The 23,087-nt window shown below is 38.0% G+C and overlaps 1 protein-coding gene across 1 annotated transcript in view; it reads right to left on the reverse strand.

Moving 5' to 3' along the window:
• Positions 1 to 23,087, reverse strand: part of srrm4 (serine/arginine repetitive matrix 4) — a 99,913-nt gene that overhangs the window by 54,957 nt on the left and 21,869 nt on the right. The window lies entirely within an intron of this gene.

Genomic DNA, 23,087 nt, shown 5'->3' on the forward strand with positions numbered 1-23,087 from the left:
AGAACAACACCAGTGTCACATCGTCCTCTCAGCCCAAACTGTTAACATCTAAACTGGTAATGTTTCCCCTCTTTCACGCATCATAAACCTTATATGTGCATCAATTACTCGCCTCCAAATTGAGTTAGAAGTGATTAGAGGGTTCTTTGTGCAAAGGCGGAGGGAGGGAAGTGGGCATAGTTGGGTTTAATTAGCTGCTTGTGAGGCACACTTCCTTGCCACACTTCTTCCTGTGTGAAGGAGATTACTGGAGAGCCTTCTGCAGATGCTAATGTATGTGGAGAGCAGTGAGCAATAATCGTTGCACACCCTGAGTTTAATTAGCACAACTATGACACCAGACGTGAAGAACAGCCCGGGAGGAAGCTGCTGAGGAAAAAGCCTGCAGGTGATTGGCAGAAGTTTTTCAGGGTTTGACCAAACTAGAAGACAAAGAGTGGAGCCTATCAAAAAAAGTCTGGAAAAGGGAAACAGGCCTGCTGTGAAGGAGCTCTTATTGTTCCTGATGGAGTCTAATTTGCTCTCTCAAACAGCAGCTGACAGGTGGGTTCAGTATTGGGCATTTCATTCTGAATGTGAGTTTTGGACTTTTTGGTGAAGGACCGGCTTTTCTATGACGAACTGAACAAACACTTTCTGCAGCGCCCATCCTCCAATTAATTGAGAGAACAGACAGAGAATAAAACTGCCATCTGCTTGAAATGTAATCAGCCAATTAAACGAGTGATATTTACCAGCAGCCACAAAAGAAACTGTAAATAACTTTTTCCATGCCACTGAAGCTAATTTAGAGTCAGTTCTGACAGACCAGCAGCCATGGATCTGTGCGTCGAGGACCTTCTGGGCTGACTTCTTTCACTTCTACCTCTAATGAGCAACCATTATACCTGCTTGTAATTGCTCTGTGGGAATCATTTCTAGCATTACAGGTTTCCACACACCCGTCTGCATGTACAGACCTTGACAGGCAAACAGATTGGGACCCTACACTTGCTATTTCAATCTCCTCTCCCGCCTTAATGAGCTGCAAGAGCTCCACACTAATTTGTGTCAGAAAACATATCAGGTTTGCAGGCGGCCATGACAGGCAGAAGGAAGCTCAATGGGCCAATCGACACTGTGGTTGCAAGACAGAGAGTGAAGGAACTCCTGACAAGATCAGAATCTACGTTGGTAATTAGAGAGCGTGGACCAACTTACTCTCTCTTTTCCTTTAACCTCATCCTCAGCAGAGGCGCCCTTTCCCATGCAAAGAAGCCATGTGAATTATTCACAAAGGCTGGCTTGTGACCGTTTTTCACAGTATCTGTTCCCTCATTAGATAATCAATGTCAGTGGAATAGAAAGTGGAACAGAATTTAGAATGAAGATTTTTTTTTTCCTGCCCTTTCTATTGAATTACCCTCACAGGAGCTCTGTGCAATCTGGCAGCCAGGGTTAAGGCTGGAAATGATGCGTGTGAATTCTGCATAACAATGGGTTTTCACGTCATTCTGCACTATTATTGACACATTTATAAAAAAATCACACAACCAGCCAGATAATGGAACTCATTCATCAATTATAATAAATTATGGGAAAAAATTTGGAGTTGTTGTAGTACAGACACCAGCATGGCTAATGACCTCGAGCCCAGTAAACATTACATGATGAATGTTGTAGTGGAACGTCATCACCCACAGTACAAATTAACCATTCACTACTGAGTAAAAAAAAAAAAAGTCAAAATGAGGATATTCTTGCTGTCTGTCAACAACATGAAACTGGCTACTAGTTTGGCTTTGACTACACATGATGGTCAGTACCACATTTGATTCCACATCACATCCAAAACAGTTACATTACAAAGGTGTGAACAAGCTGGCTGGAGATTCATATTTTCATGTTGTTTTTGCCAATAGGAAAATATCATAGTTTTCTGTACAATTGCTCAGCAGCTACTCATTACTTTGAATAAACTTAAAATAAAATACTTCTTACTTTTACTTGAGTATATCTATTGACCAGAAATTTGACTGCTCCTAAATTGTACCCAAAGAAACTGTACTTTTATTTGAGTACAATAGTCTTGTGCTTTTTCCACTTCTGATAAAGTTTCATTTGAAAACTCCTACAGAGAGAAGTTGAGTCCAAGTCAAGTCTCAAGTAAAGACAAGACAAGTCCGAAGTCATAGACTTGAAATTTTCGAGTCCTTACAAGTCATAAGCACTGTTTATCAAATAATATGCCATTTTAATAATGTAACAATCTATTAAATTTGACAAATACAATGAATGCTTTTTGAATTTTTTTATTTTTTTAAATAAAATAAGAATGTGACAGAACTTAATCACACAGAAAAAGAGTGCTGGCATAGCATTCAGGATATGATCAGTGCTAAGTGTTGCAACAACAAATAAACTTCTGAAGACGTACAGTCATTTGAACTCATCTAATGTGAGTGTGTGTGTGTCTGTGTGGTGAGTGTGTGTATGGGTGTGTGAGTGGATATATAGGGTTTGTGTGTGTTTGTAAGTGAACATGTTTGACTGGTCAGCATTAGGTTTAAGGTGTTATAACCAGTTCTTAACCTCAAGTTATGTGTTATGTGTTAAGTTGTAAGACCTCAAGTTATGTGAGCACAATGACTGCCTCCTAGTGAATAAACAAAAAAAAAAAGAGCTGATGAATCATGGGTGTCTGTTTGGGTATTTGTATTTAATATTTGGATATTTATTGTAGTTGTGTGACTCTGTTAACTTAAAGTTATGTTTTCTATTTTTTCTCCTCTAATTATCATTGCTTTTAGCTAAAGGGGAAGGGTCCCCATATTGGTCTTTGCCCTGGGCCTCTAAATGGCTAAAGCCGGCCCTGCCTCACACCTGCATCTCCCCCTCACAAATCGTTCTGTCCTGCCAGTTTGTTGCTTTCAGTTTTCTGTTTCTGCCCTTTTGACAGTATTTATCATTAGTACGTTTAAGATCAAATAAAACACCCACATTTGGACAAGTTTTACTCAATTTTACATTATTTCAAAATGTGATCTGTGTGTGTTTGGCTCGTTTGAGAATTCATTTGAGGATTCTTTTTTGAACTATATTAAACTGAATACAACACAAACTAACAATCTTTATTGTTTATTTGTTTTGTTTTTTCAATATCCACACAATCTGCAACATGTTCTAAAAAAGTTGGGACGGTACAAGAAAAAACAGGTTGAGCTGTGAAATGCTCAAAAACCCATGGAAAAGTAGGAAAGTAGGAAAGTAGTTCAGCTGGTACCAGGTAATAGTGTCATGTTGAGCTACAAAAAGAGCATTCCTGAAAGGCTCACTCTTTCACAGTCAACTACAGCAAGAGGTTCTCCACTCTGTGAAAAAAAACTATTACTGCAAATAATACAACAGTTTATGATATGCAAGTGCAAGGAATTTAGTTATTTCAAAATCTACAGTCCAGAATTGCATCAAAAGATTCAGGGAATCTGGAGTTATCTCTGCACTTGCAGGGCAAGGTGGAAAATCATCATTAATTGCTTGTGATATTTGAGCCCTCAGGCAGCACTGTATTTGAAACTAGCATTTTTCTGTGATGGATATTACAACATGGGCTCAGGAACACTTTCTAAAATCATTTTCAGATAACAGTACATCACTGCATCTACAAATGAAAGTTGACTACCATTCAGAGTGAAAGCCATATACCAACAACAACCAGAAGCACCGCCAACTTCTTTGTAGCTGAGCTCATCTTAGATGGATGAGTCCACATTTCAAATAGTTTCGTTTTTTTAAATAATGGCTATCAAGTCCACCAGGCTAAGGAGGAAAATGACCAATCCAGGCTGTTATCAACACAAAGTTCAAATGCCACTATTTGTGATGGTGTGGGTGTATTAGTGTCCATGGCATGGGTGACTTGCACATTTGTGAAGCAAACATTAATACTGAGAGGTAGATACAGGTGTTAAAGTAGCATTTGCCTCCATCCAGATGACACCTTTTTAGGGATGTCCCTATGCATTATGGCAAGACAGTTTCAAGTCACATTCTGCATGAGTTACAACAGCATGGCTTCACAGTAAAGAGTGTGGGAAAGCTCAAAGTGTGAAATGAATACAGATTGTTTTTTCCCTTTTTTTTGCAAATCACTGTATTCATTTTTTTTCTACATGTTTCTCATGATGTCCCAATGTTTTTGAAAACTTGGTTTTTAATAGAGAGGTACTTGTTACCTATATATGAGTCAATTAAGGTACAGGTGTTGGACAGGATGAAAATTGTACCAGAACACCTTCAATGAGATGAAGAAAAGCACAATAAACTTGAGACATTCATACCATTCCAGATTTCACAGTATGCACAGTGCCCTAACCTGCTGGTTTTGGAGCACATACATGTACAGGTGAACTATTCCGTGGGCTCCCTCCTCATGTTCTGCATCTTTGTCAACTATCAGGTGTGGTTCGTGAACAGATGGAGGCTCAGCGTCTAACAGTTCCAGCAGAGCCAGCTTCATTTTTGCTGCTATAAATGTACTTCAGTGGATGCCGTAATGTGCAATCTGAAGCCAGCTGACTCCCCGCTCTCTTCATATGCTTGTTTCAGACCTCCAGGCTTGTTTCGTCTTCGTTCCTGTGCTGCTTTAACCTTCTGTCTCAGTCTATTTGAGTCTCGTCCAAGAAGCTGAGTCTTCCTGGTTTGAGCGGAGCTCGGCAGTCCCGCACCACCTGCTGTCTGTGTGTATCAAAGTCAGGACCTCCTCCCACGTCTGTTGCTACACCCTGTGGGTTGTTATATGGGTCACGGGTGTCACATCCTCAGTGTAATCTCTTTTGCTCTATCGCTTCTTTTTTTCTCATTTTCCTTCTTTCTTCAAGTGAAATCACCGTATATCTCTGCTTTTAATCCACTCCAGCGTCCTTAAATCAACTTTAAAAATGTCTCTTAATATCATCTATATCCCATTACATCTACAACTCATGCACACCATCGTTTGAGAGATTTGTGGTGAACATATCACCTTTTTTCCTCTCATCATGACTGTGCATGGATGTATATGTTTGCAGGAGTTTGGTACAAGCATGACACATCACTTTCTGCTCATTAGAAGATTTACATTAGCTATGCCACGTGGCTATCTCATCTAAGATAATCATCTTAGAATCAGAGCAGGGCCATGCAGAACGCGACAACTACAGAGAGCAATCAAGACACACGCTGACTTCCTCGTCCTCTACCCACCTCTCCCCCTCGATGCTAATCAGTGTGGGTGCTGCTGGCTGTCTGGGAGACATGATCTGATTTTGAGAGAAGAGACATTAGCCTGTGAAAGATAAGCAGAGCAGCCTTCACAATGAAGTATAATCAGAGTGAGCATGGTGGTCCAGTGATCTGAGGATCTTAAGATTCTATGAGGAAGAAAACACTCCCAATCTGAGTAAGAGCCTCTTTCTATTTTAAGCACTCTCTAAAGGGAGAATTTGATTCGGTCATCCCCTGTCGCATTTAGAGTCTGCTATGGGTCATTTACAGTTATTATTGGACTACAGGACAGGTAAAGATTAATTTACACTGAATCTTAACTCTGGCTGTGATCACATTTCCAGTAGTCTATAACATCCCTTTATGCCTTGAAAACGTAATCAAGGAGAAAGACATCAGCTTCATGTGTTATGATGAGTTTGGAAATGTGATGCAGCATACAAAATTAAGTCAAGGTGTTAACAGTGGCTTTATTTTTCACACTTTAGAACAACCAGTCATTAATTTACTAATTTAAGATAAACTGGTTCATCTTTGATTGAAGCCTGTGTTTAAATTTAAACCAAAAACTACACTGACAAGAAAAACAATCATGCAGCTCATAAGGCTCATACACCATTAACTTATATTTAAATCATAGGTTTAGCTTCTTGTTTCAAGCTACATCATCATAGTGCTCTTTGCAAACCATTCACATATGGAGTGTGTGTATGAATATTCAGCTGTTGCCATGATCGGGTCTCTAGTCTGTATCTTACAGGCTACATTGGAGAAGGTACCATGCTACTTTAGGTAGGTTATTAAGTTCTAGACCTATAAAGCTACTGTAACATGAAGCTTGACAAGGAAAGGGATAGCTTTTTGGCCTAGGATTGATTGATTGATTGATTGATTGATTTATATAAATGCAAACTTGAGAGATAGTGTGCATTAGGATACCTTCTTCATCTAGTAAAGCAGCTGCGTTAATTGAACCACCAGACAGTACTGGGACACACAAACTGGCTTCTTTTTAGCAAGAGGTTAGTGTTTGAACCAGTTAGAATGGCTTTAACCCCCCTCCCCAAGCACAGCTTTGACAGATGGCTGTTTAATGTGAGTCTGGTTCTGCTTGAAGTTTCTGCTTGTTTAAAGGAAGTTTGTCATTGGCATTTAAACTTTGATAATGTTGCTAGCCCTGAGCTTATTGTGGATTAATGTTTGGTTGTTAAATGATATCATAAGGAGTATGGTCCAGACCAGGGATGGAACCAGGACACTTAAATATCTGGGGCTTCGCCTGATTAAGTAAGATCCGGAGACAGTATACCTAGAAGTGTTCATTAGGCATTTATGTGAACTGTTTTAAGCATTTTTTAATACAAATGCACATTGAGAATGCCAACAAGTCCACATCATTCGGCCAAAAATTTATTACCACTGATTTCCACTCCCGCCTCCTAAGAAAGGGCAGAAACAGCTTACTTTTAAAGTAATATACTGTAGCACAGGTAGATGAATTAAGTCTAAAGATTTAAAACTGGTGCTTCAGGAAAAACATAGAAATCAAGCTGTGTGGTTCAAGAGAAAGATTTATTCATGAAAATTCAGGAAAAACTTCAAATGTAGTACAATGTTAGAAGTACTTTTTACTCTGCAGTATGTGTATAAGGTGTTATGAGTTATAAAAAAAAAAGGTCATTTCGGCTGCAAGAATGACATCTTTATTTTTTGGTTGACAGTACTATAATTAGGTAGGAGAGTTACATAATGTTGTTTTAAAGTTGTACAGACAGAGTTAGAATTCAGATAGGAATGTTTCTCTTTTAGGGGACCTCTTTGGCACTTGCCAAACATACATCACATTATTGAAAGTAATACTTAGCATTTGCATTAATCAGCTATGACTACAGCATATATTGCAGAACATTTTCAAAGACTTTCACATCACCATATCATCAGTCAAGTTCAGTGACACAGAGCCATTTTAACCATGCTGAAACAATAATGTTCTACAACACAACACCACCTCCTCCCTGGAGAGTTTCTAACCCTTTACAGCGATGGCTGGAGGTGACCCCGGAGCATGTTGGTACACATAATTACCATTTCCCTAAAGGGGGAATGGGTGATCAATGAGAGAGTGACCTTCCCCTTCGTACACACCTTCCTCAAAGTCAGATAATAAATTGGCTCATCTCACCTCCCCTACCGCAAGTGTTATTTAGAGGGCTATCTTCGTCCATTACCTTTTTATGGAAAGGAGGTTCATTCAATTTGATGCCGAACCAATGAGAAGTTCTGTATGGATGCATTGCGAAGGGCTCAAGGGCAAGTGAATTATTCCATTATCTTTAATGTGTGGGAGGGCTGAAGCCGTCAAGGTCCTAAGGGGATTTATTTAGCCGTGTAACCTCTGTTCCTCCAGGGAGAACAATGACAGCATAAATACAAGTGGACGGAATAGACTGCCTTATGCTTATTAAAGACACTATAATTGATTTCTCCAGTATTCCTTTCAAAAGAAAAGACTTATCTTAATTTATTGATCCTGTTTCTTTTCTGTGGATTTTCCAAATTCAAAAGCTACCTTTTATTCTCAGATTAGACTTCTATGTTGCAGCTTTTGTTCATACACTGGTAGATGCATTAATTGCTTGTGTTTCTTTTACCTTTTTGTAAAGCACTTTGTGACCTTGCTGTTCTTTAAAGGTGCTATAAAAATAAACTTATTATTATTATTATTATTATTATTATTATTATTATCAGTTTTTAATTCTTTATTATTGTATTGAAAATATGGAGGATAGAGATGCACACAAAAGAATAAAGAACACTATTTATCTTTCTTCAAGCGTGGATGTTGATGTGACAAACAGAAATTTGGGTTGACTTTAACTGAAAAGCATCACAGCCACATGGGTTGAAATGATTGGCTTAATTTAAGACTCTTCTTATATTTGGCTTAAACCTTATTAAAGGATAATCCCCCTCAAAGTCAAAGGTGCTGTTAAATGGTGTTACCATGCAGCATCAGGCTGCACGTTCTGCTCTGTATTAATGTGGATATAATGAGCAGCATTAACTGTCAAGTGACATGCACATACGGTCTGGTGTTTTTGCTAATTTCTTGTAGTGTTATACACACACCAATTAATGTCAGTAGATTTCAAAGTTGTTTTGATATTAAAACTGCTGGTGAAAGAACTAACTTCACTCTCTGTTTGAAAAAGTCTGAATCTACATTTTTAATGATCAAATATTTATTTCATTCCACTTTTAAATCTTTTAGCTGAACTCTCTTCCTATTGTTAAAAGTGTCTGATTCTGAGGGGTTTCATTCTTCACATCTGCACAGCACATTTTGCAGTGTTAAATCAACACTTAAAGAGTTAAATTTAACACTGTGTCTGAGTGTATTTGGTGCTTATCAGAATTGGTGTTAAATTAACTCTTTGCCCAGTGTTAAAAATTCAGAGTAAAATTAACTCAAAATTGAGTAAAAAATGAACACTGGCTAACACTGTACAGTGTTAATAAAACTTAACACTACAGATTAATCAACTCTGAGGAGTGTAAAAATTACTGCCAGTTGTGTTGGTTATCTATTCCTCTGTAATAACAAATCAATTCTATGTCAGTGTTAATTCAACTCCCATAGTGTTAAATTCAACACCTAAGCTGAGTTTATATAGTTCTCCAATAGTGATACATCATGGCATTGAAGTGTTGCTTTTCAACACATAAAGTTGTTTTTTAACAGCATAATAAGATCATTCTTTTCTGATGTGGTTCAGCAGATTGATTAATAACATAATCAATCAATTGCTTAATTGCTTAATTGCTTGCTCCCTCATGCAGCCCCTGTTGCTTTACACATACACTACACTTTGATGCCACAGGTAGGAAGTCACTTACTCTGAAAACAATTTGGAAAGTTTAAAAACTTCAAAATCTTCAACAATCCACCAGAAACATGAACAAAAGACTCAGAGCAATGATTACTGTACGATAGGCATCATCCAAACATATCCAAACACAATTCAAAACATCTAAAACACATATGAACACTCAGCATGAGGGCATCATGGGAAACTTATTCAAATTTTAAAATGAAAGTAGGCGGAGCTTACATCAACTCTCTATAGAGTTGATGGGATCAACACTGTCAAACAACTCTAACACTGAAGACCACTTAACTCAGGGTGGAGTTAAAATTACACTTAGGGAGTTAAATCAATGTGACCCTGAAAAATTAACACAGTTTTTACTGTGTATGACATTTGTTAGCCAAGTTGGCATGTGCTGTGGGCGTGGGTGTAGCACGGGGGCAAAAAGGTGCTGATTACCCAGGCCCACAGTAAAGAGGGGCCCTTGAGAAGCCTGCAATGAAAAGTGTGTTTTTATTATTATTTTTCTTCGTAAAAAGTGTCATTAATGAATCAAAAGTGACAAAATGAGTCAGTCAACAGACTGCAATTTGCATCAAATAGAGTACAATACAATACTGGGGGACCCTGCTCCTCCCTTAAAATGTCTAAATGGTGTAGTCAAGAGCTGAAAAATAATGCAAATAAATTCAATGTAACCATAGTAAAAATGTTGTTCAAAAATTGGGTAATTATGGTTCAAAATACGTTCAAATCCATAGATATTTGTAAAAACGATGCAATGTTGCTTGGCTAGCCGGTAATATTCTTTCTGGGGGCCCAAAATCCCTAGCTACACCCCTGGCTGTGAGTAACTGAGATATAGGTCTTGGCCCTGACAATAGCAAATCTGATTTAAAGCTCTTTTGAGAAACTTTTAAATTGGGTTGATTTTGGTGACTCCTGAAGACAAATCTAGATTTTTTTTCTAACTAATCATTCAGCCTTCTTTGTTTTAAATGTCTATCAACTCACAAGATCTCTTTGTCATGAAAAATTTGAACAGAGATATTCAGTCTCGTCACCACTCTCTTATTGTAGTTCATATATAAAGGCATCACTATAAATGTGAGCCTGTTTTAAACCAGCCTGCAGGGATATGATAAGTGTTGAAATAATGACCATCAGTATGTTAGCTTAATTTAGCTTCCCTTGCCAAAAAGACAAGAAAATAGTTCAACCACTATCCTTTTCAAAGGTAAAAATATTGACATGTTTGCACCTGTAAATCTTACACATTTTTATGATGTATCAAATTCATGAAATGAAAGCAAGGGCAAAAATCCTAAAAGGAGGTTTATTCACTTCTAACCATTACTCTGCCCCTGGGCACATCTTCCATGATGGCTGCTTTGCATGTCTGCTTTCACACCAGGCACACAGTGTGAGATGTGACGCTGGTAGTCTCAGGTAGTCTGAAAGCTCTGACTAGCTAACATGCAAGCTGAAATGAAAACAGAGCTGCGGCACAGCTGAAACACAGCCACCATGCACCCCTGTCTGACATGGTCATTATACTTCTGCATGGAATCTGAGTAACTGTATGTTACTGATGTGCACCTCTTTAGAAAATGTAACTACGCACTGAAACAGCACAGACCGCAAGCCCTGTGATTGGTTGGCTGGGTAGCACTGGGTGACTGCCAGTCTCTAAGTAATCTCTACAGGCACACTGTGTGAAGTGCCATAAATGACTGCTGACTGCAACGCAACAAGTCAAAACTACTTGCCAACATCTGAATGTATCGGACTTGTATTTCCTCATCCATGTATCTAGGTAAATGAACAAGTAAATAAAATCCCAACATCTGCAGTATAACCAGCTGCTGCTCATTATTTATTTGCTCTGACTAATAAAAACAGATGGACAAGAATGCAATAAGACCATATTACATATATCATTTTTAGTCTGATCTTAAGTCAAAAGACAGAATAAGGCAATAATCACAAACTAGTTTGCTCTTGCTAGCTAAGAGTTTGACCGTTCTGTCTTTTGAAGGTCATTCTAGTAAACACAGACTATGTTAAACAGTAAAAGTACCACAGCACATTATTCCTGGTATTTCTTCCTAGCATGACAAATTGGTCCCATCATGCAAGGCTCCACTAAAGCAATAACTTACCAGGTGGAAACACATCCATAAATGCAATGTAGCATGTGTAGGCATGCTGAGCATGTTAACACAGATCTAATTTGAGAGCTCTATGAAAAGCATCCCTGCTCCATAACATAGGTAAACAAGCGTAATATTATAAATTGCATATTTTGTGTTATTTTTCACCGTGCAGGCCGTATTGGGAAATAAGATATGTTCAGGAATAATCCCTCAAGGCGTGTATGAGGCATCTGGCGCAAAGCCTGTCAGCTGCTTTAGACACCGTCAGAGTGTTGACGGCGTGTTTTTTGTCATTTTTCTGACAACCACAGCCGTTCTCTGAGTGAACAGGAGAGCAGCGGCGCCTTAGAAGTGTGTACCCTTAATGTAAACTACAGTCTCTCCTTTTTGTCACAGAAATCCTACAAGCCCATTTCACACAGAGGAAATAAAGGAGAGGGGAGGGAGACATAAAAGTGACTCAGGAGTGCAGAGTCCACTCCAAGTTCTCAGGGGAGCTGGGGGAGTTTTATAGAAGGTGAGTCACATTCTGCAGTGTTTGGAGAAGAGGCAGATTATGAATAACACAAGAGGCAAAATAAAAGTCACTTAAGCCTTTTTCTTATGGGGCTGCTTTGGTTGAGTATGCTGGAAACTCCATGCAAATAAAGAATAATCCAGTCACACTCCAACCAATCTGTACTGAAAAACATCAATGTATAATGTATTGATAGTGGTTTGTACAGGTGTAACTTCAAAACTGGGAATCCAAAACCTTTAAGCTATCCTTACATGCATGATGAAGCTCCATAGCAGCTTGTTTTCATCCTAGTTATCAAGAATGAGGTTTCAACTTTAAAACGTACATGACTACTTTCTAAAAAAAAAAAAAAAAAAACTAATATTTGGAACCGATATTTATTTATGACACACAAAGTCAAATTGATTAAAGAAATAAAGCAAAATGAACAATTAAGAATGAGATCTGTCAACACAAGAAACAGCAAAAAGCTACTAAGAAGCAGCAAAAAAAAAACTGGGACAGATGCCATACACTTGCTGCGTCTGTGCCACACAGACTTCAGCGTTAATTGGCTAGTGCTAGGACAATAGATGAGACTGTGGAGGGTTAAAACAAAGCCAGAGGGAAACAACAGAGCCAAAATAGTGCATTTTTAAATGGTTTGAATTAATTTACTATTGGTAAAATAGCATGCTGATACAGATAATGGCAAGACAGTCTGGCTGCAGACCATTCATCTGAGACGTTGTATATCTCAGAACGTAAATACAGGCTAAAACTTTTTAAATAAATTTGGATTAAACTTCCATTTAGGGTGAGGGTAAGGGTTATGATAATGGATAGGATACCGGAAGTTAAAGTTCAAAAGCTTACCTGCAAAACCTGATAACAAAATGTTTAATATAGCAGCGTAAACAGTCTGCTTACAGGAAAAAGTGTCCTCCATGAAAACAGTCTTACACAGCAAGCATAGATTACATAGCTCCATTAGCTGCTTAAGCTATGTAGCTAATGTAGCTAGCAAAGCTAAAGCTAAGCTCACAAAGCAGCTACGTAAGCTATGTATCTACATTATCTATGTAGCTAAGTTAGCTTTAGCTTTGTTTTGCTCAAGCTCATATTGCTAAAGCTAACCTAACTGTAGACATTGAAGCTGTGTGGATAACGTTGCTATGTAGCTTAATTAGCTAAAGCTAAGCTCACAAAGCAGCTACATAAGCTATGTATCTACATTATCTATGTAGCTAAGTTAGCTTTAGCTTTGTTTTGCTCAAGCTCATATTGCTAAAGCTAACCTAACTGTAGACATTGAAGCTGTGTGGATAACGTTGCTATGTAGCTTAATTAGCTAAAGCTAAGCTCACAAAGCAGCTACATAAGCTATGTATCTACATTATCTATGTAGCTAAGTTAGCTTTAGCTTTGTTTTGCTCAAGCTCATATTGCTAAAGCTAACCTAACTGTAGACATTGAAGCTGTGTGGATAACGTTGCTATGTAGCTTAATTAGCTAAAGCTAAGCTCACAAAGAAGCTTCGTAAACTACACTGATATATTATCTACATAGCTATGTTAGCTAAAACTAAAGCTTCCGTTGCTAAAGCTTTCTTACATAGCTGGCATAGCTATTTTAGCTTTAGCTAAAGCTAATAGAGCTGAAGCAAGCCACCGTTCATTCAGCTACTTTTAAAAGGAGTTTATTATACATAATTTAATCCAGGATTAGACCTCTGATCTTTATCTCTTTTTCATTAATGAAATATCCTTTTACAGCACTTCTATTCTGAGATATATACATTGTCTCAGATGACAACCTGTGAGAGAGGCTGTCAGAGATGAACGGTCTGCAGCCAGACCCCTCAAATGACAAATATTGGCCCCAATAATCAGCCAGGCCAATACATGGTCGACCCCTACATTAAAGTAGGTTCTTTACGGCATTAAAGTAGGTAAAGAGGTTTATGTCTTTGTTCATCCTTGTAGACTTTAACTTGTGTTTTAAGGACTGTGTTTTAAGCTCTGACTTACATTAACATATCATAAACTTAACCTGGCTGTCAATATTGTACTGGCCAAAATTGATTAGTAAATTTCAACATATTGGATATTGGCAAATTTCCATATCATGCATCCCTAATAAATACATATTTCTTTCGCTATAAGGAATTACTGTTTGTGAACAAGAAGCTGTGTTTGAAAATCAACTATTGTTTTTCAGACATAATTCAACTGATTTGCATTGGTCTTGCGCTGTGAAAGCAGACAAGGAACCATAAGTCCTTAAAAATAGTTCCACAGTCTAAAATTTCTGTATTGTTTGGGTGGAAAATGTGAATCCTGACAAGGCTCTAACCGTCTGCAAGAAGTGTAGCCACACTTTAGCTGCTTCCACCAGTAAAATACATCACCAAGGAATTGTTCTGAGGATGTGTATTTTAAAGAAAATGTATAATAGCTCTTGGGATTCAGTGTTAAAACAGAGCATCATTTATAAAGGAGAAAAATGTGCTGATCTTTTACTCACAATGGATGAGATTTATTGATGCCACTTTTTTCTTAACGGTCAGAAAATTTCCACTGGCTTTACGAATCACCAACATGAGAGTTTTGTACAGAACTCCAATTATTATAAACCTTTGGGAATCTACAAAGAAATCATCTCAGGTCCTGGAGTTATATTGCTCCTGTGGTAATGGGCAATGGAGCTTTAGGCCAGGATTAGAGCTGATAGCTCTGGTGCTCATCCCCAATGTTGACCTGAAGGCTAAGATGGTGCTTTGCTAACTGTTTTTTTAAACTTGACTCCTCCAATCTGACGCAGCCTAACCTTGGCTGCTGTCAGTCATGCTGGAGGACCGTCCTCTCACGTCAGACTAAATGAGAAAAGATAGCATGACTGTGAGATTATGCCTTCTTTCCAATACGATATTAGCCACTAATCTCCTGCCTTTCTCGGCCCATACTTGACTGGATGAGGTGTCGTTGAGGGCGGAGACAGATGGAGAAAGGGATGGTGGAGGAGTTTGCAGGAGAAAAAGTGAATATGTCAATCATTAGAAGTGCTGAGAGCTTTTCCTTGAAGAGGATGAGAGGAGAAGCCATCAAGCTTACTTCTGTGCTCTGGAACATACGTCTAAAGACAAATTAATGTGGTAAAATGCATGTGAAGGGAAAAGTTATGCAGAATGAGATTATATAAATGTTCTCTTATCAACTCACACAGTCATAAACAGGGTTTTTTATTCATTTGCACCACCTGAAATCTAAAGTGCTGCATTTCAAAAGCATTTTTCATCAGACTGAATAACGAGGCTAATGTGCAGAAAACGAAGGACTCAGATAAGTGGATTAAAAATAGACTCTATTCTACTCTTTGACTTTGACGTTGATATCTCAGTGCATTAAGTTTTTTCCCTTTGGCCATCATGGGAAGGATTATGCCACCAGTCAAGATCTGTTTGTTTACGCAAATCATTGCTTGATAGGCTGACACTTCCCCTCCCAACTGGGCAGAATAAATCGAACAGGATGAGGGTGTCCTGCAGTCGAAGTGTGGCCTGAGGCTCAATGTCCAACACATGATACAATGTGCCATGCTTTATTTTGCTGCAGTAAGCTCTGAATCAATAGGAGGCAATGCAGGTTAATTTGAATGTTGATGAGATTAGACAGTTGTCCCACAACTTTTGGTCGATGAGGTATCATGATTATTACAAACACAGCTCAAAATTCTCCCATTTTAAACTCTTTGATTTAAAAGGTTCCCTCAGTGCAATGCAAGAGAAATGCCTAAAACACTCCAACTTTCAGAAAAGCCTTAATAATTTAGCAGTCTTGCACAGATCGAGGGACCCATTTAGATGAGGACAAAAGGCACTCGTGCTTCACCCTGGTCAGATCAAAGGCAAATCATTAACTCTGCGCCTCCTGTTGTAGTCAGATCTGGTGTTTTATTGTGACTAGATTCCTTTAAAATGGCTTCAGAGTCAAAGAGAGTGCTGAGACAAAGCAATTCTCTTCCTGCTACAAGGGCACTGCTGAGCCTGAGTTTAAATTGAATGCCCCAAAATAACTGTTTAATTATGTGGCTATCAGAGAGGCTTTCATGTTTTCCGAATGAATCAGGCCCAGTGCGATAACCGATGCTTTCATCGGTGCAAAAGTGGAATGGGAAAGGAAAGTCTTCTTCGCCTTAATCACAAGCCATAGGAAGGAACTGAATTGAGCAGAGAGCAGAAACATTAATTATATTTCTTATAATTAGGCTGAATATCCCCAGATCACCCTGATCACTGCCAGATAAATTTAATTAGAGGACAAATTTGATGGCCAGTGCTATGTTCATATCTTTATAAAGCACACTTTGTAGGGTGATACACATCTTAGGTTTTAATGTTTTGCTGTCAAGATATGGTCAAAAGCAAAATTCAACCATTTCAGACAATGAAGCTGTCTTTATTATATATCTAAGTCTTCTCACCAATGTGTGGAAGGCCCTTTCTGCAACCTTTCAATGAGAATCAAAATGTTTTGCAGTAACAGTAATAACAGTAATTAAAACATATCTGCATGACTCCGTATGGTCATCAGTGGCTGACAAAATCTCAAAACATTTTTAAATATTAACAGCAATCCAACACAGCCACTGACTTGCATTTGAACTGTCCTTGTCAGACCAAATCTGTCATGGACTGAATGAGTCTCTGATTCATTTTCATGAATGCTGCCTATAGCTGATGAATTGCAGTGTTTGTAGCAGATCACCTCTCTGTGATGAGGAGTGACTCTGCCTTTGAAGGCTTAATGTAATTAAACTTGGATTGTGCAGGACCCGCCTTGTTGACAGAACTGAATAGATTCATGGATTATTTATGGATTTACAAGACAAACAAGACAACATATTGCAGTTAACCGAGGACATTTCTATTTCAAACTTGGTCTCAAGCTGTTTCTGAGAGCAGCGTCACTTTGAAAAGAGAATTACATGAAGAAGGACACAGAACAGCTACAAGCTGATGGCAAATGCTAACCAAAATGGTGACATTGCAATGCTAATATGCTAGTGTTTGTTGTGTAATGCTGAAGAGCCCCCTGATTATGTTTGCCAACAGTTAAATCAGGATAATGGAACAGAGTAACTCCATTATTTTGATAAATAAAAAGTAGAGATGCACAGATAACAGGTATCAGCAGATAACCTTTTGACAGGTATTGGTCATCAGCAAATCATGTTGGCATGAACTGATATCAGTAGTGATGTTCATCTGTTGTGTTGTATCTTGTTACTAATATTGTCAGTGTGTCTGTCTATGAGTCTGTGTCTCTTTGTACACCACACTGTTGCTCCAATTATCCTTGATACCTCTCAGAAGAACTTTTGGGTGTACTGGTTTGAAACTGGGGCCATAAAAACATAATTAATATGTAGAAATTTCCAACATAATTCAAGATTTTGCTTCAGTTTGCCCCCTCAAGAAGTCAAAAAGGCACCGCTTTAATGCTCCTCTGCTTATGTTGTAGGTCAATCACTGCAAACGCACCGGCGGGCAGAGACGCTGAGCCATTATGCAGTTATTTGGGGATCAAACATGTGTGACACCAGTGTGCATGACAAGGATGTGGCTGTTGTACATGTTTTCCAGGGTTTTCTGTCATTCAGGGAGGAAACTTGGTCAAGGTGGTTCTTAAGTGAACACATTAATACTAGCATTCCTTTCATTTAAACTGTCTGTTATTCTAAATATTGAACATGGATTGTCAAAATCTGTAGGGATGCGGGCAAGATTGGACCCACCAGTTGCAGACTGCAATATACAATCAATAACAAAATGAGTCTGATATCTCCATCAATTCAGCAAATGGACTACTGGCATGCAAAGTCTGTGTGTCACCAGCATGATGCTTGAGCCATGTTAGAAATGGTTGATGACATTTAAGTGACACAGTGTGGAGCAACATGTTTATCTCCAAAGTTCATGGAGAAAGTCCATGCTCTCCCTCTGTATGTCTCTATTCTACTGTGTCTGTGTCTGTGTCTGTAGTTATGAGGGTGGAATCAAGTGTGATGAGAGAATATTGAACATAGCTGGCCTTGAAGCCATGCCACTTACATGTCTTTAATCTGAACTAAAAGTCATCGTAAGACAGAATTTTCATACAAACATCACATAAAATGTCAACTTTGGATACTGCAGTCACATAAATTGTATTAATAAATACAGCCTGATTTCACTGATTCTTGGTCAAACCCTAAAGCGTCTACAAACAAACTTTCCAACAAACTCTGAAAAACAAACTGGTCACTAAGGCAATGAATCAGCGGTGTGGTTGCTAAACAGCTTCTGCAAAGTTATTTCTGCCTCCACAGCTACCCATTCACTTGCATCAGCCTTATTCAACACTTGTCTAATGACTGAGCAGTTCACAAGGCTGTCACTGAACTTAATTAAGGGAAGAAATGAGCCATTTCCTGGAACCACAGAAACACCAATCTTGTGGAGTTTGGGCAATGTGCTGATGTCATGTAAAAATGATAACTTTCTTTATTGATTTTCTGGAGTTTGCAAATAGGAAATGACAAGTATAATCTATACTTCACTGAAGTCATTATAGTTTGACTGAGACTCTGTAAAAAAATGATTTTTTTTTTGTCATCACAGCTCCAAATAATAAGTTTTTCTTTCTGATTGTTAATAAATAAGCTGTAGTATAAAATGTTCTAGAAGGAGATTATGTCTCCCTCTCTTCAGGGGATGATCTGTCCAGACTGAACAGGAGAGTTCTACTTTACTTCCTTGCATGTCTGGTCTCACTCTGGAACAGTGATGAATCTGTCAGCTCTGTTTGTCCTAATCAGTTGTTGATGGGATGTGCCAGAAATGTGAATGTCATCAGGAATAACAGTCACACTTGGAAGCAGCAAACTGGGAAGGTTGAGCGTTTTAACAACACTGTATACCTGCTGTACTGACACTCTTTGACCTTGACAAGCCAGCATCTTAAATTGCTCAGGATCAGTTTGTTGCTTGGCAAACCAGATCTATGTTCATCTATGAGGCATTAAGAAGTTTGTCCCTCTGGAATTTGACTGGAGGCTATGTGGCAGCTGAGCATGCTGGTTAGAACTGACAGTGAGCGCTTAGAGGACAAATTTCAACCTAAATGTAAAGAAACAATGTCAGGGATTTTAACAAGATGAAACTTTGACTCTATTATTTTTAAACCTGATGATGGTTTCTTGTCAAGTTTTTTTTCCACTTGCTGATCAAGTGCAACAATCACAAAACTCTTCAGCAATCATCATTTACTGCGCCTGTGAAATGTATTCATGTACTAGTATTCCTCCAGGATTTCCCTGTATTTTGCCACATTGATTTTACCCTCTACCTTTACAAGCCTTCCAGGGCTGGTTGCCAGGAAGCATCCCCACAACATGATGCTGAAAACCACAGCAGGGTGTTTGTGGTGATGTGCTGTGTTTGGTGTCCGCCAAACATATATTGTCTTGTATGACAAACAAAAAGCACCATTTTGGTTTTATCAGACAAAAGAACTTTCTCGCACTTGACTTTCACCCACATCCCTTTGGGCATATCTAGTCAAGATTTAATCTGAGTTTTCTTCAAGAGTGGCTTTCTCTTTGCCACTCTCCCATAAAGCTTTGTGAGGATGGCCTGATCTATGCAGATTTACAAACGTGCCATAATCCTTCCATTTCTTAAGGACTGATATAACTAAAATTATTTTTCAATAACCTTTCCTCTGAGTTGCTTGGGGTGTTCCTTTGTTTTCATTGTGTCATGGTAGCCAGTAATTCTGATAACCAGTGACTAGACCTTTCAAATGCAGGTGTTTTTATGTGTTTTTTGTTTCTTTTTTTTTGCCAGAAAAGCTGGATTGTAATGACCATGACTGAGTCATAAAATCAGTAAAAGGGTAAAACATCCAAGGGAGTGAATACCATACTGCTAGGAAAGGATTTCAATTTTTTCATATCTCCAGTGACGCTAGCAAGTAATTCAACCAAACAGAATTATTTGGATTTAATGTCCTCAAGAATAAATCATTTAATCATGGCTAAACCTGCAAATTCATTAAAAAAAAAAATAAATAAATAAATTGGTGATCACAATATGCTTAAAGTTCTCTGAAAGTCACATCCAGAACCTTATAAAAGCCTGCCATCAGGACAGCCATTTCCTCTTCCCTTTCAACCAAGCCTGGGCTGCTACAGAGACCAAAGACGAGACCTTTCACCTTGCATTAGTCTTTTGTTGATATGCATTATTCCCTAAAGAACACATTGTTTAAAATTTACCTTATTATATTCCCTTTGTATTCACCCTTTCTACTGAGAGAGTGAAGTACTAGCACTGGATCCATGAATGATTTTATTAAAAAAAAAAAAAAAAGAAAGTCTTATTCAGTAATCACTTAGACATATTTGTAGTGTTTTTGGCATACCCTTTTTCAATTATTTGTATCCCAATAAAATCTTGATCATAATCTTCAAATTAAATGTTAAAGGCCCTAGAATTGTTACATCTGTCAAGATAGTTAAAATGAGATCTTTCCACATTGTGCAGCCCTTATCAGTGCCATTTTAAGTCATTATTTTGCTGGAGCATGTTGCCATTTTAAAAATCTGCTTAAACCCAAAGATTCATTACTCTCTATTGGGATTTGTTTGACACAAAAAAACTACAATATTGGTTTATTAATTGATTCACAGACTTTTACTCTTTGTTTTTAGCCAATCAGAGGATGAAATATTAGTGAAATCTCTTCCTTTCTGTTTGTACATGATTAATTCCTTCACTGCGCATCACTACTGTTATTTTCTCTCTCTGCAGGTCTTACTATTAATACAAAATAAATACTTTTCATATTGAACACCATTACGCTTTAGGCAAAGAGAATTTTAGACATAAAAATGCAAACAAAGAACTTCAAGGTTTCTACTGATCAGGCTCTGATTTATAATAACGAGATGTTGAATGACTGGTTTTCTGAGGAGACAGAGAGCAGACTGAACCTGGCTCATTGTGATAAAGTTAAACTGTGAAGGTTACTTTACTGTCTCTGAGATCGTGTGCCCTTGTGGCATTACAACCTTCCCCTGAGCAGCTATAAATGCACTCATGACTAGTTGTTATGTGCTGGGAGTGTTTAAAATTGGGCGACTCTTGTATTGATCAGCAGCCCTTTCAACCCTTCAGATATAATAAAGTCATTTTACTGCTTAAAGGCAGTAAAAAATGCATTATCATTAAAAAAAAAGCTGCTGTGAAAATGTGTCTAGGCCAGTGGTTACATTTTATGCACATATAAGAAAGGTAAAGAACAAGGCAAAGTGGCTTCATTTAAAAGACTTAATATTGAATCAGGAATAACAAAACGAGGCTAAATCAAGAGATTTAGTCATAAATAATGAATGCAGACTTTCTGTGAGGTTTGAAATATTCCCTCTCATTGATTAAAGAGGGAAAAGAAAGTAAAGACAAAAAGCAACTGTTCTCTGATGCAACTTTGGCACAATGTTTCAACAGAGAACGACATGCAAATAATCTTTCTTTCACCTTGAAGATGTCACAGTTTTGGAGTTGCTTGTCATTGCATGACATTTCATATCAAACAGTGACAGCAGAGGTGAGAGCGAGGAGGAAGTAAAGCAGTGAGCCAATTAATTCCTCAGCTTCCATCTCTGTTTGCATATGTGACATCAACAGTGCCGCGGTTTGCACCCTTAGCCCCGCATCAGTTATGCAAATGGTGGCAATTCCATGTGAATGGCAGAGCATCTTCCTGAAATGAGGATGGGCAAGAAGCGAAAATGAAAAATGAAGAAGGAGGCCAAGACGTGGGAGCCACTCAGCCTTGAAATGATTTAATTTAAGTGATGAGGACTTGACTTTGATAAGTTTGCATTTTAATAATGAATACTGTGACCGCTTCAGGGGTCCAGTTACAAAAGAAGTAGCATGGAAAGAAAAAACAAAATGAGGCCAACATTTCTGACAGTCACTGTAGACAAAACTGAGGGTGAAACCAATCGTCTGAATGTCCTCTATGTGTGTGTGGAGCTACAGTAAATGGGATGCTCCTGGGAGTTTTTTGACTCAGGAGTTAAATTTGCAGCCAGGGGGAGAAGTCTTGAGCCTATTATGAAGGATTTTTCTTTTAGATTTTCCAATATGCCATCTCTGGGGTGTGTATGCATATTTAATGAGGCCTTTGCCTCAGTGCATTTTTAGATTGAGAAGGATTTCAGCATGCTGTCATTATGAGTGATTGTGCTTCCTCATGGCACATTCCAGTTGGATGTGGCAATAACTATCCGTCTTTTCCCCTAAAGCATCACTGATCTTATTATGATTATGACTTTCTCAGCAGCCGTACATTCAAAACCTGTCCCATATCATTTATGATGGGGCCCTTATGGAGGTAGGAGTCCATTACACAGGAATGTATGTTCATGTTATATGTTGTAGGAATATGTTAGATGGTTTATATAATAGTTCATACTGGGTAATAAAAGTACTGGCATGATGGATGATACCAAAATTGCTTACTTAGCTGCTCTGGAAACTTGCAGAACATGAGCAAAGTTTTGCTAGATATTTTTAGGTTAAAGAAATAATCAGAATTTTATGGACTTACTACCAGTCAATCTGTTTGGTCAAGTCTGTGTTTGAGTGATTCAGCAAGCAAAAGGTGATGTATCAGAAGCCAACTCAACTGCCGTTATCTTGTAGATTAAATATAAAACTTGTGTTTTTTAACCTCAGAAAACATCTTTAGATTTTCAATTTAGTGATAGACATTAGACATTACACCCAATTAGCATCATATGTATATCACTGTTAGCATAAAAACAAAAACATACAAACCCTATAAGCTGATTTCTGATGCTTGATGGCCTCTTTCTTCAATATATATTTAAAAAAAAAAGAATGCAGACATAATGTCACATTAAAGCTTTAAGACTGTGATGCACAAGAAAATAGGTTACATCACTAAGGCTATGTCATAAAATACCACTTTGACTGCCACTGAATTCTTAAAAATCTCTAAATTTGAGGTAGGGATGTACAATTTTATCAGCATATCAGTAAATATATTTGTAGTAAATATCAGCAAATACTAACTTAAAAATTAATTACCCGTATCAGTAGGCTGTCTATATATACAAGAGATAAATCTACTGTGAATGTAAGTCTACATCAACTTAGATAGTATGTTGCCTGTAAATATCAGTCTATATCAGCTGTTAACATTAGTCAGTATAAGCTGTAAATATCAGTCTATACTGGCTGTA

This window comes from Cheilinus undulatus, linkage group 5 (genome assembly GCF_018320785.1).
Source record: "Cheilinus undulatus linkage group 5, ASM1832078v1, whole genome shotgun sequence".
NCBI lineage: Eukaryota > Metazoa > Chordata > Actinopteri > Labriformes > Labridae > Cheilinus > Cheilinus undulatus.